The sequence below is a fragment of the Pongo abelii genome, chromosome 19, assembly GCF_028885655.2.
Source record: "Pongo abelii isolate AG06213 chromosome 19, NHGRI_mPonAbe1-v2.0_pri, whole genome shotgun sequence".
Lineage (NCBI taxonomy): Eukaryota > Metazoa > Chordata > Mammalia > Primates > Hominidae > Pongo > Pongo abelii.
The window spans coordinates 74,869,348-74,884,229 of NC_072004.2; the positions used below are offsets into that span (position 1 = coordinate 74,869,348).

The 14,882-nt window shown below is 46.8% G+C and overlaps 1 long non-coding RNA gene across 1 annotated transcript in view; it reads left to right on the forward strand.

Moving 5' to 3' along the window:
• LOC129051404 (uncharacterized) overlaps nt 1–14,882 on the forward strand; it is a 90,824-nt gene that overhangs the window by 30,203 nt on the left and 45,739 nt on the right. The window contains exon 2 of the long non-coding RNA XR_008515625.2: nt 3,291–3,455. This is a non-coding gene — a long non-coding RNA (uncharacterized LOC129051404). The remainder of the gene's footprint in view (nt 1–3,290; nt 3,456–14,882) is intronic.

Here is a 14,882-nt window from a genome sequence, read left to right on the forward strand (position 1 = left end):
CACCTCTAGGAAAAGTTGGTCTGATCGGCACATTTCAAACCGTGTGAGAGCGGCTGGGTGCGGTGGCTCACGCCTATGATCCCAGCACTTTGGGAGGCCGAGGCGGGAGGATCACGAGGTCAGGGGTTGGAGACCAGCCTGACCAACATGGTGAAACCCGGTCTCTACTAACAATACAAAAATTAGCTGGGCGTGGTGGCGCTTGCCTGTAATCCCAGCTACTCAGGAGGCTGAGGCAGGAGAACAGTTTGAACCTGGGAAGCGGAGGTTGCAGTGAGCCAAGATCGCACCACTGCACTCCAGCCTGGGTGACAGAACAAGACTCCGTCTCAAAAAAAAAAGAAAAGAAAACAAAAAAGAAAAATGAGGCCCAGAGCCCAGAGAGACACTGCCTGAAGCTCACAGGTAATTGCAGAATTGGAGCTCAAACCCAGCTTTTAGTCCATATGCTTTTTTTTAGACTAATTTTTTTAGAGGAAGGTACAAGAGTTCCCATATATTCCTGTCCCTACACATACATAACCTACCTTCCCCATTATCAACATCCCTCACCAGAGTACTTTTTTTTTTTTTTTGAGATGGAGTCTCGCTCTGTCGACCAGGCTGGAGTGCAGTGGCACATCTTAGCTCACTGCAACCTGTGCCTCCCTGGTTCAAACGATTCTCCTGCCTCAGCCTCCCAAGTAGCTGGGATTACAGGCATCCACTACCACGCCTAGCTAATTTTTGTATTTTTAGTAGAGATAGGGTTTTACCATATTGGCCAGGGTGGTCATGAACTCCTGACCTCAGGTGATCCGTTTGTCTCGGCCTCCCAAAGTGCTGGGATTACAGGCATGAGCCACTGCACCCGGCCACCAAAGGAGTACGTTTGTTACAATTCATAAACCTACATTGACACATCATTATCAATCAAAGTCCACAGTTTACATTAAGGTTCACTGTTGGTTTACTTTTTTGTTTGTTTGTTTTTGAGACAGGGCCTCTGTCACCCAGGCTAGAGTGCAGTGGTATGATCTCGACTCACTGCAGCCTTGACCTCCTGGGCTCAAGGGATCCTCCCACCTCAACCCCCCAAGTAGCTAGGACTACAGGTGTGTGCCACCACAGCTGGCTAATTTTTTTTTTTTTTTTTTTTTTTTTTTTTAGTAGAGACAGGGTTTTGCCATATTGCCCAGGCTGGTTTTGAACTCCTGAGCTCAAGTGATCCGCCTGCCTTGGCCTCCCAAAGTGCTAGGATTACAGGTGTGAGCCGCCATGCCTGGACTTGTGTTGTACTTTCTGTAATGTATAATGACATATATCCAACATTAAAGTATCACACAGACTATTTTCGCTGACCTAAATATCCTCTATGCTCTACCTATTCATCCCTCCCAGCCCCACCAACCCCTAGCAACCACTGATCTTTTTACTGTCTCCACAGTTTTGCCTTTTCTAGAATGTCATAGAGTTGGAATCATACTATATGTAGGCTTTTCAGATTGGCTTCTTTGACTTAGCAATATGCATTTCAGGTTCCTCCACGTGTTTTTGAGAGGTGACAGCCTGCTGGCAGCCCTCGCTCACTCTCGGTGCCTCCTCTGCCTGGGCTTCCACTTTGGCGGCACCTGAGGAGCCCTTCAGCCCGCCACTGCACTGTGGGAGCCCCTTCCTGGTCTGCCCAAGGCCGGAGCCGTCTCCCTCGGCTTGCGGGGAGGTGTGGAGGAAGAGGCGCGGGCGGGAACCTGGGCTGCGCGGGGCGCTTGGGGGCCAGCGCGAGTTCCGGGTGGGCGTGGGCTCCGCGGGCCCCGCACTCGGAGCGGCCAGCCAGCCCGCAAGCCCCGGGCAGTGAGGGGCTTAGCACCTGGGCCAGTGGCTGCTGTGCTCGATTTCTCGCCAGGCCTTAGCTGCCTCCCTGCTGGGCAGGGCTCGGGACCTGCAGCCCACCATGCCTGAGCCTCCACGCCCTCCTCTCCCCCCACCCCCGCCGTGGGCTCCTGCACGGCCCAAGCCTCCCGGAGAGTGCCGCCCCCTGCTCTAGGGCGCCCAGTCCTATCGACCACCCAAGGGCTGAGGAGTGCGGACTCACCGCGCGGGACTCGCAGGCAGCTCCACCTGCGGCCCCTGTGCGGGATCCACTGGGTAAAGCCAGCTGGGTTCCTGAATCTAGTGGCGACTTCGGGAGCCTTTATGTCTAGCTGGGGGATTGTGGATACACCAATCAGCACTCTGTATCTAGCTCAAGGTTTGTAAGCACACCAATTAGCACCCTGCGTCTAGCTCAGGGTTTGCAAATGCAGCAATCGACACTGTGTCTAGCTAATCTAGTGGGGACGTGGAGAACTTTTGTGTCTAGCTCAGGGATTGTAAACGCACCAATCAGCACCCTGTCAAAATGGGCCAATCAGCTCTCTGTAAAACAGACCAATCGGCTCTCTGTAAAATGGACCAATCAGCAGGATGTGGGTGGGGCCAGATAAGAGAATAAAAGCAGACTGCGGGCCCCAGCAGTGGCAATGTGCCCCGCTCTCCTTTCAGGATGGGAAGGCCCAGTTCTTTCACTCTTTGCAATAAATTTTGCTGATGTTTGTTCTTTGGGTGTACACTACCTTCATGAGTTGTAGCATTCATTGGGAAGGTTTGCAGTTTCACTCCTGAAGCCAGCGAGACCGTGAACTCACTGGGAGGAACGAACAACTTCAGATGCGTCGACTTAAGAGCTGTAATACTCAAAACTCCGAAAGTCTACAGCTTTATTCCTGAGCCAGCGAGACCATGAACCCAGCAGGAGGAAGAAACTCCGAACACATCCGAACGTCAGAAAGAAAAAACTCTGGACACGCCACCTTGAATAACTGTAACACAGCGAGGGTCTGTGGCTTCATTCTTGAAGTCAGTGAGACCAAGAACCCACCAATTCTGGACAGATTTTCGTGGTTTGATAGCATGTTTCCTTTTAGCACTGAATAATGTCTCGCTATTCCACGGTTTTTCAAAGCAGATTAATTATGCCCTGGCTACCAACTTGCTTGAGTTGGGTGAAACAGAAAACTCCCACACCCAAACAAGCTACACGCACCAGATTTATTACTTAACAGATAGGCAGCAAGGGATAGCATAGCCTAGGACTCAGTCAGTCCCCCGAGGCTCACGAAAGCTGCCTGGGATGAATGGAGTCTTGTCAGTGTGTATGTCGTGCTTACCTCACAAGCAAACTGCCCTGGATTTTGTATTCTAGGGACAACAGGACTTGGTGGGTTAAAATGTTGAAGAATGTCCTATTTCTTTTTCTTTTTTTTTTTTTAAAGGACATTCTATTTCTAGGAGAGTCTGGAATAGAGCTCAGGCTGTTCTGTCCAGTCCCTCGTTATCCCAGGATGCTGCATTCCCAGAACAATCTACGGTTATTCCTGAATACTACAAGGGAGAAAGGGGAGAACTGGGTGGCCCAAGGCCACCCGGAGAACCGTCTGGTAAGTTTATCTATTCACCTATTATGGGCATCTTGGTTGTTTCTAAGCTTTGGTAATTATAAAGCTGCTGTAAACATCCATGTACAGGTTTTTGTGTAGACATAAATTTTTTTTTTTTTTTTTTTGAGTCAAAGTCTTTTTCCCCAGGCTGGAGTGCAATGGCATGATCTCGGTTCACTGCAGCTTCCGCCTCTCGGGTTCAAGCGATTGTCCTGCCTCAGCCTCCTGAGTAGCTGGGATTATAGGCACCTGCCACCACACCCAGCTAATTTTTGTGTTTTTAGTAGAGATGGCGTTTTACCATGTTGGACAGGCTGGTCTTGAACTCCTGACCTCAGGTGATCCGCCCATCTCACCTCCCAAAGTGCTGGGATTACAGGCGTGAGCCGCCGTGCCTGGCCTTCTAGACATAAATTTTTAATACATATGGGTAAATACCAAGGTGCTTGATTGCTGGATTGTATGGTAAAAGTATGTTTAGTGGTGTAAGAAACTGCCAAACTATCTTCCAAAGTGGTTGTACCATGTTGCATTCCCACCAGCAATGAATGAGGGTTTCTGTTATTCCACATCCTCCAGAGCATTTGGTATTGTCAGTATTGCAGATTTGGGCCATTCCAGTAGATGCATAGTAGTATTTCATTGTTTGAATTTGCATTTCCCCGATGACATAGGATGTAGAGGTCTTTTCATATGTTTACCTTCCATGTGTATGTCTTTGGTGAGATGTCTGTTAGGGCCTTTGGTCCATTTTTTTTTTTTTTTTGAGGCGCCCGCCGCCACGCCTGGCTAATTTTTTGTATTTTTAGTAGAGATGGGGTTTCGCCATGTTAGCCAGGATGGTCTCAATCTTCTGACCTCAGGATCCGCCCGCCTTGGCCTCCCAAAGTGCTTGCAGGCGTGAGCCACTGCGTCCAGCCTGGTCCATTTTTTAAATTGGGTTATTTGATTTCTTATTGTTGAGTTTTAAGGGTTCTTGGCTGGGCATGGTGGTTCATGTCTGTAATCCCAACACTTTAGGAGGCCATGGCAGGAGGATTTCTTGAGCCCAGGAATTTGAGGCCAGTCTGGGCAACATAGCAAGACCCTATCTCTACGAAAAAAATTTAAAAATTGGCCAGGCATGGTGGCGCATGCCTGTAGTCCCAGCTACTCTGGGGGGCCGAAGCAGGAGGACTACTTGAGCCCAGGGGGATGAAGGTTGCAGTGAGCCACGATCGTGTCACTGCACTCCAAGCCTGGGTGACAATGCAAGATCGTGTCTCAAATAAATAAATAAATAGTGGCTGGGCGCAGTGGCTCGCCTGTAATCTCAGCACTTTGGGAGGCTGAGGCTGGCAGATCACTTGAGGTCAGGAGTTTGAGACCAGCCTGGCCAACATGGCAAAACCTTGTCTCTACCAAAAGTATAAAAAATTAGCCGGGTGTGGTGGCATGCACCTGTAATCCCAGCTACTCGGGAGGCTGAGGTATGAGAATTGCTTGAATCTGGGAGGAGGAGGTTGCTGTGAGCCGAGATCGCGCCTCTGCACTCAGCCTGGGTAACAGAGCAAGACTCCATCTCAAAAAAAAAAAAAAAAAAAATCAGAAAAATTTTAAAAGATTTATTTCTTTGTATATTTTGGAGAACAGTACTTCATCAGATGTGTATTTTGCAAATATTTTCTCCCAGTCTGTGGCTTGTCTTCTCATTCTCTTGACAATGTCTTTCTCCATATGTCTTAACACACTCATTAGCAGAGTTTTCCAAACTGCAATATGTAATCCATTAGTGAGTTGCAAAATCAATTAGTGAGATGTAACTAGCATTAAAAAAAAATTAGAACAGAATGGAATAGAAAAGATCACAGTGCAGCACCAATAGGAAGGGTAAGTAATATTTGGAGAAACTTTGATTTCCACTTGTATGATTATATAAGTGCATGTGACCTGGATCATACGTAAAATGTATGGGTTATAATTTTTTTTTTTTTTTGAGATAGAGTTTCGTTCTGTTGCCCAGGCTGGAGTGCAATGGGGCAATCTCCGCTCACTGCAATCTCCACCTCCTGGGTTCGAGTGATTCTCCTGCCTCAGCCTCCCGAGTAGCTGGGATTACAGGCATGCGCCACCATGCTTGGCTAATTTTGTATTTTTAGTAGAGAAGGGGTTTCACCATTGGTCAGGCTGGTCTTGAACTCCTGACCTCAGGTGATCCACCCGCCTCGGCTTCCCAAAGTGCTAGGATTATAGGTATGAGTCACCACGCCTGGCCTTTATAATTTTTTAAAGTGTAAAAACTGCTACTCTAAAGGGACATCTACTCTGTCCTCAGGTTCTAATACTCTAATAAGTCAATAAAAGAATAAATGTATATGAACTAAAGAACACTTTGAAAACTTATAGAATATGTCAGTTTGTACCAATTTTGTTTCTGTTCTCAGGGAATGCAGAGGTAAATGCCTGATTGGTAAATTAGGGAAGACTTGGCTCCCACAAAATCCCCACTAGCCTCTTTTAAAACTTTTAGTTGTCCTGCTTGGGTTGAGGCCTTTATCAGATCTCAAGCTTTTGATAATAAGGAGTACATCTTTTTTTTTTTTTTTTTAAAGACAGGGCCTCTCTCTGTCACCCAGGCTGGAGTGCAGTGGTGCTGTAACCTCGAACTCCTGGGCTCAAGCGATCCTCCTGCCTCAGCCTCCTGAGTAGCTAGGACTACAGGCGCATGCCACGACATCTGGCTAATTTTATTTTTTTTTTGGTAGAGACAGGGTCTTGCTATGTCACCCAAGCTGGTCTTGAACTCCTGGCCTCAAACAATCCTCTCAGCCTTCCAAAGCATTGGAATTACAGGCATGAGCCATGACAGCCAGCATTTGGCCATTTAGAACATTTTGTCATGAGCTCTTGGTCCTGGCCAACTCCAAATGTTATCCCTTCCTGCTCCTTCTCCCTGCCTTCTCACCCTAGAGAGATACTCAGGCTGATTCCATTCCCAAAGGAGTGCCCGAATGATTCTTGGATTCAGACCAGCATAGGAATAAATACTAGGAATATGTTCTTTACATCTCTGGCTAGGCAAAAAAATGTTTTTTGTTTGTTTGTTTGTTTTTAAGACAGAGTTTCACTGTTGTTGCCCAGGCTGGAGTGCAATGCACAATCTCCAATCACTGCAACCTCCGCCTCCCAGGTTCAAGTGATTCTCCTGCCTCAGCCTTCCAAGTAGCTGGGATTACAGGCATGCACCACCACACCCAGCTAAAATTTCGTATTTTTAGTAGAGATGGGGTTTCACTGTGTTGGTCAAGCTGGTCTTGAACTCCTGAACTCAGGTGATCTGCCCACCTTGGCCTCTCAAAGTGCTGGGATTACAGGCGTGAGCCACCACGCCCGGCCGTAAGCGTATTTTTAAAGCCACATTCAAGTTATAAGGAGCGCATGCCTTGAGGCAGGTCTGGCTGTAATTGGGAAATTGAGACCCCTTGACTTATAAAACTTTGGGCTCCATTCTTACTGCTTATATCTGTTTCTGGGACTTGTTGGCCTGAGGATCCAACCCTTAATGTTCAGCCCTCTGCCTGGTGCCTGGCCTGTTGCTTTCCAGTCTCCCAGTCTGGATTCCTGCTCCCTGACCCTTGATTTCCTAGGCCATACCTCGACTGTCTCCCTACACCCAGCTACCTGCCAGGGATCCTGGGTCCCTGGATTTGACCTCTTGCTTGCTTACCCTATGGTTCATGCATGCTACTCCTTCTGTTCTTTACTTTCTGTGATTTCTTGTCCTCCCAACCTACTTAGCTGCATTGCCTGCCCGCCCTTAACTCCGGCTCCTCCTACCACTATGTTCTTGTTATTCCTCAGTTTCTGGGGTGACTCTTCCTGCTTCACACTTATTTCATGTTTCTGACGCTTAGCTGCAAACTGACAAGAGGGTGAGGCTGGACATGGTGGCTTACGCCTGTAATCCCAGCACTTTGGAAGGCCGAGGTGGGCGGATCATGAGGTCAGGAGTTTGAGACCAGCCTGACCAATGTGGTGAAACCCCGTCTACTAAAAATACAAAAATTAGCTGGGTGTGGTGGTGGCGGGCGCCTGTAATCCCAGCTACTTGGGAGGTTGAGGCAGGAGAATCGCTTGAACCCAGGGGGCAGAGATTGCAGTGAGCTGAGATCATGTCATTGCACTCCAGCCTGGGCGACAGAGCGAGACTCCATCTCAAAAAAAAAAAAAAGAGAAAAAGAGAGTGAGATAACCATTCACCAAGTACCCTGCCTTCATTTGTCACTCTCTAAGAGTCACTTGGTGTCCTTACTGGGCTGTGGCTGCAGGACATGGCCTTTCATAGCCTCGATTCCCTCCACAATAGCCAATCATCAATAGAAAGACTTTCAGACCAATTGTCTTGAATGCAACAAAGCTGCTAAATCTTCTCAACTCCCCTGGACCCAGCACTTTGCATGGGAAAAGAATGGAACCAGAATGATTCTTTCCTGTAGCCATCCACATGGCATCGAAGGAGGAAAGGTATAACAAGCCATTTTGTCCATTTGGAACAGTTACTTAAACTGCTCCCACCAAGACCAGAATGTTTCAATGATGTCTGTGAGCAGGCACCAGTTAGGAGGTTATTATAATAATCTGGGATGTAAGGACAAAAACCTGAACTGTAGAGATGTCAGTGAACAGATAAGAGAAAGCAAGAGACAGAAACAAGTTATTTTCATGAAAAAGAGCAATATCACTTGGAAACTAAATAGAGGGAAGGGAGAGAAGGATTAATCAATGCCAAGGCCATTGTTGGATGTAATCAAGTTATCTCCAGTTGGATCACTCCATGGGCAGCTACAATCAACGAATCTAAAACTTAACAGATTTAGGCCACCTATTACATTCAGTGGTTCTGTCACTCCCTCAGCCATCTGCATTTGAAACTTTGGGTGGTCTTTGATTCTACTCATATGTTCTTTTCTTTTCTTTTCTTTCTTTCTTTTTTTTTTTTCGAGATGGAGTCTTGCTCTGTCACCCAGGCAGGAGTGCAATGGTATGATCTTGGCTCACTGCAACCTGTCTCCCAGGTTCAAGAGATTCTCCTGCCTCGGCACCACCACACCTGGCTAATTTTTGTATTTTTAGCAGAGACGGTTTCAGTATATTGGCCAGGCTGGTCTCAATCTCCTGACTTCAAACAATCCACCTGCCTTGCAAGTGTTGGGATTACAGGCGTGAGCTACTGCGCCCAGCCCATTTGCTCTTTCTTAATTCCAGTAAATCACCAAATCCTACTGATGTTTCCTTTAAAAATGTCTCTTAAAATACACCCTATTCTTTTATTTCTTTTATTGCTAGTGCTCCTACACTGGTTTAGGGTCTCAGAGATTCTAGCCAGCATTCTTGTCTTAGTTCTGCCTTCAGTCTTCCCTGCTTTAATCCATGCCACACACAGGGGCCACATAATCTTTCCAAAATACCACTTCAAACATGCTACCTCACTGCCAAAAAAAAAAAAAAAATACACCCATGACTTCTGTCAAGCGGGAAATTATCTTGCTGCAATAGTAGCCTCCAAGTTCCTGACCACAGAGCTATCCATGAGGTCATACAACAGAAAGGCTTCTAGACAAAGCTAAAATGCTTGAATCACATGGTTTATTAAATCAACTTAAAACACAGAGCAAGATGCAAGGGAAAAGGGATGGGGCTATTTAACCAAGTTAGGGTAGGGTGCAAGCTAGGTGGAAGGACCATACTACCTGAATCTAGGGTGCACAGGTTCATCTGTTCTGTATCTTTTTCTATTGCATCTCCTTCCCTGCTGAGGATGTTACAAGGGCCAGCATTGCCATTTAAGCAAGGGTACCCACAGATAGATGTCCTGGTCCAATGACACACACTTGCTTTTTCAGACAGAGGAACAAGTTTGCAGGGCCGTAGCTGTAGCTTGCTAATTAGCTTCATGAGCAGCCACAATTATATTTGTATATCTTGAGCAGAGGGCATGTGGGCCAGAATAAATGTCACCAGTAGGTTGAATTAAAACCTCGTGTGGGAGGAGGGAGAGCATCAGGCAGAATCGCTCAGGGATGCTGGGCTTAATACCTAGGTGAAGGGATGATCTGCTCAGCAAACCACCAAAGCACACGTTTACCTATTTAACAAACCTGCACATCCTGCATCCATACCCCTGAACTCAAAAGTTGGAAATTTAAAAACAAAAAAACAAAAAAACCCTCATGAGAGTGGCCAGGCGCTGTGGTTCACACCTGTAATTCCAGCACTTTGGGAGGCCAAGGCGGGCAGATTGCTTTGAGTTCACGAGACCAGCATGGACAACACAGAAAAACCCCATCTCTACTAAAAATACCAAAAAAATGTAGCCAAGAGTGATGGTGCATGCCTGTAGTCCTAGCTACTCAGGAGGCTGAGGTGGGAGGATGGCCTGGAAGGCAGAGGTTGCAGTGAGCTGAGATCACACCACTGCACTTCAGCTTGGGAAACAGAGCCAGACCCTGTCTCAAAAAAAAAAATCTTATGAGAGGTGATGGATATGCTAATTACGCTGATTTGATGGTTACACAATGTGTATATGTATCAAAACATCACACTGTACCCCATAAATATGTACAATTATGTGTCAATTAGAATCAAACTTATTTTTTAAAAAATCTCACGGGCCAGGTGCCGTGGCTCATACCTGTAATCCCAGCACTTTGGAAGGCTGAGCAGGCAGATTGCTTGAGCCCAAGAGTTTGAGACCAGCTTGGGCAACATGGCGAAACTCCACCTCTACTAAAAATACAAAAATTAGCTGGGCCTGGTGGCGCACGCCTGTAGTCACAGCTGGGAGGATCACTTAAGCCTGGGAGGCAGAGGTTGCAGTGAGTCATGATTGCGCCACTGCACTCTAGCCTGGGCGACAGAACAAGACTCTGTCTCAAAACAAAAATAAAAACAAAAACAGGCCAGGCATGGTGGTTCATACCTGTAATCCCAGCACTTTGGGAAGCCGAGGCAGGCGGATCACGAGGTCAGGAGATCGAGACCATTCTGGCTAATACGGCAAAACCCCGTCTCTACTAAAAATACAAAAAAATTAGCGGGGCGTGGTGGCAGTCACCTGTAATCCCAGCTACTCCAGAGGCTGAGGCAGGGGAATTGCTTGAACCTGGTAGGCGGAGGTTGCAGTGAGCCAAAATCGTGCCACTGTGCCACCGTACCCCAGCCTGGGCGACAGAGTGAGGCTCCATCTGAAAAAAAAAAACACATCTGGGCGCGGTGGCTTACGCCTGTAATCCCAGCACTTTGGGAGGCCGAGGCAGGTGGATCTCCTGAGGTCGGGAGTTCAAGACCAGCCTGACCAACATGGAGAAACCCCGTCTCTACTAAAAATACAAAATTAGCCGGGGTGGTGGCGCATGCCTGTACTCAGGAGGCTGAGGCAGGAGAATCACTTGAACCTAGGAGGCGGAGATTATGGTGAGCTGAGATCGCACCATTGCAGTCCAGCCTGGACAAAAAGCGAAACTCCGTCTCAAAAAAAAAAAAAAACAAAAACAACACAAAATCACATGAATATTGAGTGCTCATACATATTTAGTGTCTCCTGAATATTAGTGCCTGTGGTGTTATTTAGTGCTGTGTATGTCTTATGCATGTTTAGGATATTAGGAATCTTTAGTACCTTCTGTGCATTTACTATACCATGGCTGTTCAGTACCCAGGTGCCTCATGAATATTAGGCATCTCTTGGTCCTCTCTATGTTTGACACACAGATGCTCTCCTTGCTAACTATTTAACACACCTTCTGCCTATGTCTAACAAACATTTTGTTGAAACATCTTAAAATGTTTCACCCATGTTTTCCAAACTACACATTTAACTTATCTGTTCTAACAGGATTGAATATTCTCAGGGTAAATTTATATTACAGTCTTCTCTTTGCCACATAAACTAAGCTCCCGATCTACTCCCTCCTGCCGCAAATTGCTTCCTCCTTCAATCTTTTCAATCTCAGAAGTGGCATTTCCTGATCTTAGAGTCAACCTTGTCTTCAAACACTCTTAACTCTCCTCATACCCAATTCAGCCACATCTCACACTTCTGTTCCTAAAATAGACTTTCATGTACTTCTGTCTGTCTCCACTGCCACCCTAGTCCAAGCCACCACCAATCTTCTGAGATAACTGGAATTTGCTTCTGTCTCTGCTCTTGGCCACTTCAATCCTGTTCCACACAACAGCCCAGAGTGCTCTTTCTCCAATATCAGTTGGATCCCCTGCTTATAACTGTTTGGTAGTTTCCCATTGTATTTAGGATCAAATCCAAAGTTCTTAATTTTGGTGTATGAGAGTCTGAATGGCAGACCGTGTTACCTCTCTAGCCCCATCTCAGCACCAGATGGAGTTTCACCATGTTGGCCAGGATAGTCTCGATCTCCTGACCTCAGGTGATCCACCCACCTCGGCTTCCCAAAGTGCTGGGATTACAGATGTGAGCCACCACGCCCAGCCTCAGCACCCTTCTTGCCTTTGTAATACTTCGCATGATCTTTAGTTTCTTCCTTATGGCTTTCGCAAATCCAGTTTTGTTTTGCCCTTTTTTTTTTTTTTTTTTTGAGATGGAGTCTCGCTGCGTCGCCCAGGCTGGAGAGCAGTGGTGCCATCTCAGCTCAGTGCAAGCTCTGCCTCCTGGGTTCAAGCGATTCTTGTGCCTCAGCCTCCCGAGTAGCTGAAATTACAGTCATGCGCTACCACACCCGGCTAATTTTTGTATTTTTAGTAGAGACGGGGTTTCACCATGTTGGCCAGGCTGGTCTTGAACTCTTGGCCTCAGGTGATCTGGCCACCTCAGCTTCCTAAAGTGCTGGGATTACAGGAGTGAGCCACCGTGCCCAGCCTTGTTTTGCTTTATCTTTAAGAGACAGAGTCTTTCCCTGTCACCCAGGCTGGAGTGTAGTAGTGACATCATAGTTCAGTGTAACCTTGAACTCCTGGGCTCAAGGGAGCCTCTCGCCTCAGCCCCCTGAGTAGCTAGGACTACAGGTGCTCGCCACCACACTAGCTATTTATTTATTTTTAGAGATGGGGTCTTGCTGTGTTGCCCAGTCTGACCTCGAATTCCTGGCCTCAAGGAATTGTCTTGCCTCAGTCTCCCAAACTTTTAGTGAGTTATTTAGCCTCTCTGATTCTCAACATTTCTCATTTCTGAAATGGGGATAGAGATAAATGTCTCACAAGTTGCTGTGAGGATCCAGTAAGATTAGGCCCTGGAAAGCCCCTGGCAGGTAACTGACCAAAGCGTTCAGTAAACCCTAGTTCCTGCTCACTGCTTTCGGGGCCAGCACATTTCCTCTGCTCTCTGCCTGCCCTGCACCTCATTCTTCTCAACCTCAGTAGGCCCCTCAGGGTCATGTCTTCAGGGAGCCCCAGAGCCCCCTTCAGCAGCCCAGCCCCTGATGAATGCCCACGCCTCAAACTCTTCAGCTTCTCATTTCCAGTTTGTGGAGTGTACTATGGTGACTGTTTTCTGTTTATTTGTTTAAATCTTTCACGCATCTGTCCTGTTTCTTTAACTAGATCCCAAACCCCTTTGGCAAGAGGCTTCCCATCTCACAGCTTCTCGTATTCCTCCTAGTACCTGGCTCAGTGCCCTACGTAGAGATGTTCAACTTAGATCCATCTAATGTGTGTGAGTGCCAGCAGGATGCCAGGCACTGTGCTTGGCCTCCATGTTAATTATCACCTAACTTCATTTTTTATGATAATCCTGCCAGGTAAGTATTGCTATGCCTATTGTGAAAACGGAGCTTCAGCGATTTAGTCATTTGCTTAAGGGCACCCAGTTAACAAATAGTAGCCTTTTAACTCTCTGGTTTACAGCCTGGTACATAGTAGATACTCAATAAATGCTTGTTAGTGCTCTTTCCATTATGCCATGTTGCCTTTTTGGGGGAATAGTTATTCATAGGGAAGATGAATAATTATCATCGTGTTCTCAATTCTTACCCACGTCTGCACCCCCCACAAGAGCTTGGCTGAAAATCTATCCTTGATCCTGTACCCTAAAGTTCTTCCAGGGTCCTGCAACCCTAACTCTCATTTCCTATTATTCTAATTCAGTTTCCTATTAGTGCCACATCTGTTTGCTAAGTTCTCATAGAGCCTGAAGCAGGATACCCATCTGTCTCCCCACAAACCCCGTCCTCTCTGTCTTTCTTCCAAAGCTTCTCTTCCTCATGGTCCCCCTTCCTCTGTTCTCCATCTATCCTTACTTTAATTCAAGTTGTTAATTCAGGTTGTGCCCTGTTGGAGGAATTTCCATAGCATTACCTGCTTCTGCTGCTGCTTCTGATGATGAGAGGGAGTCTTGCTCTGTCGCCCAGGCTGGAATGCAGTGGTGCGATCACAGCTCACTGCATCCTCAAACTCCTGGGCTCAAGCGATCCTCCTGCCTCAGCCTCCCAAGTAGCTGGGACTACAGACAGTCGTGTGCCACCAAGCCAGGGTAATTTTTTACTTTTTGTAGAGATGGGGTCTCTTCATGTTGCCTCGGATGGACTTGAACTCCTGAGCTCACTTAAGAAATAACACCCCTACCTGGGAATGCCCTCTAAACTACAGCACTTAAGTCTAGGAGGTGCCTAGAGTTCTTTGGGGGGTGTTTGGGCAAGTTATGTCCCCTCTCCTGGCCTGAATTTCCTCACATCTAAAATGGTACTGCTTGTTAACACCTATCAGGTCCCTATGTAAGGTACGTAAGGTACATTAGCATTGCATGTATGATGAAAAGTCAGTTATAGCAGATGCTTACATAGCATCTACTGTGTGCCACACACGATGCCAAGTGCTTTATATATATTTATTCACTTAATCCTCACAACAACCCTATGAAAATGTTATTAACCCTATTTCACAGGTGAAAAACAGAGGTCTCCAAATTAAGTAATTCACCCTAGATCACCCTGGACGGAAGTGAAGCTGGGTTTCAAATTCTGGCAGTTCTGGGCTCCGGAGTCCCTGTCTTAACCACTGCCCTATACTTCCTCTTGTTACCTCATAAAATGAGGGAGCCTAGTTAAAAATAATCCCCTAGCATTTTTATAGCACTTTTCTAATTCTAAAGCACTGTTCACATTCTGTGCCGTATTTGATCTTCACAACAACCCTAAGGGAAGGCATTATTAGCCCAATTTATGGGGCAAGAACTGAGACTGACTAGAAGGGTCATGTGTCCAAGGGCTCACAGCTGACAAAGACAGATTCAGTACTCAAATCCAGGACCATCCGTTCCCACTGCCCCTTCTGCTATATGCCTGGGATCTCAGACGCCAAACAATACTTTCTGTCCTTTTTTTTTTCTTTTTCTTTTTTGAGACAGTGTCTCACTCGGTCACTCAGGCTGGAGTGCAGTGTCGATCATAGCTCACTGCAGCCTCGAACTCCTGGGCTCAA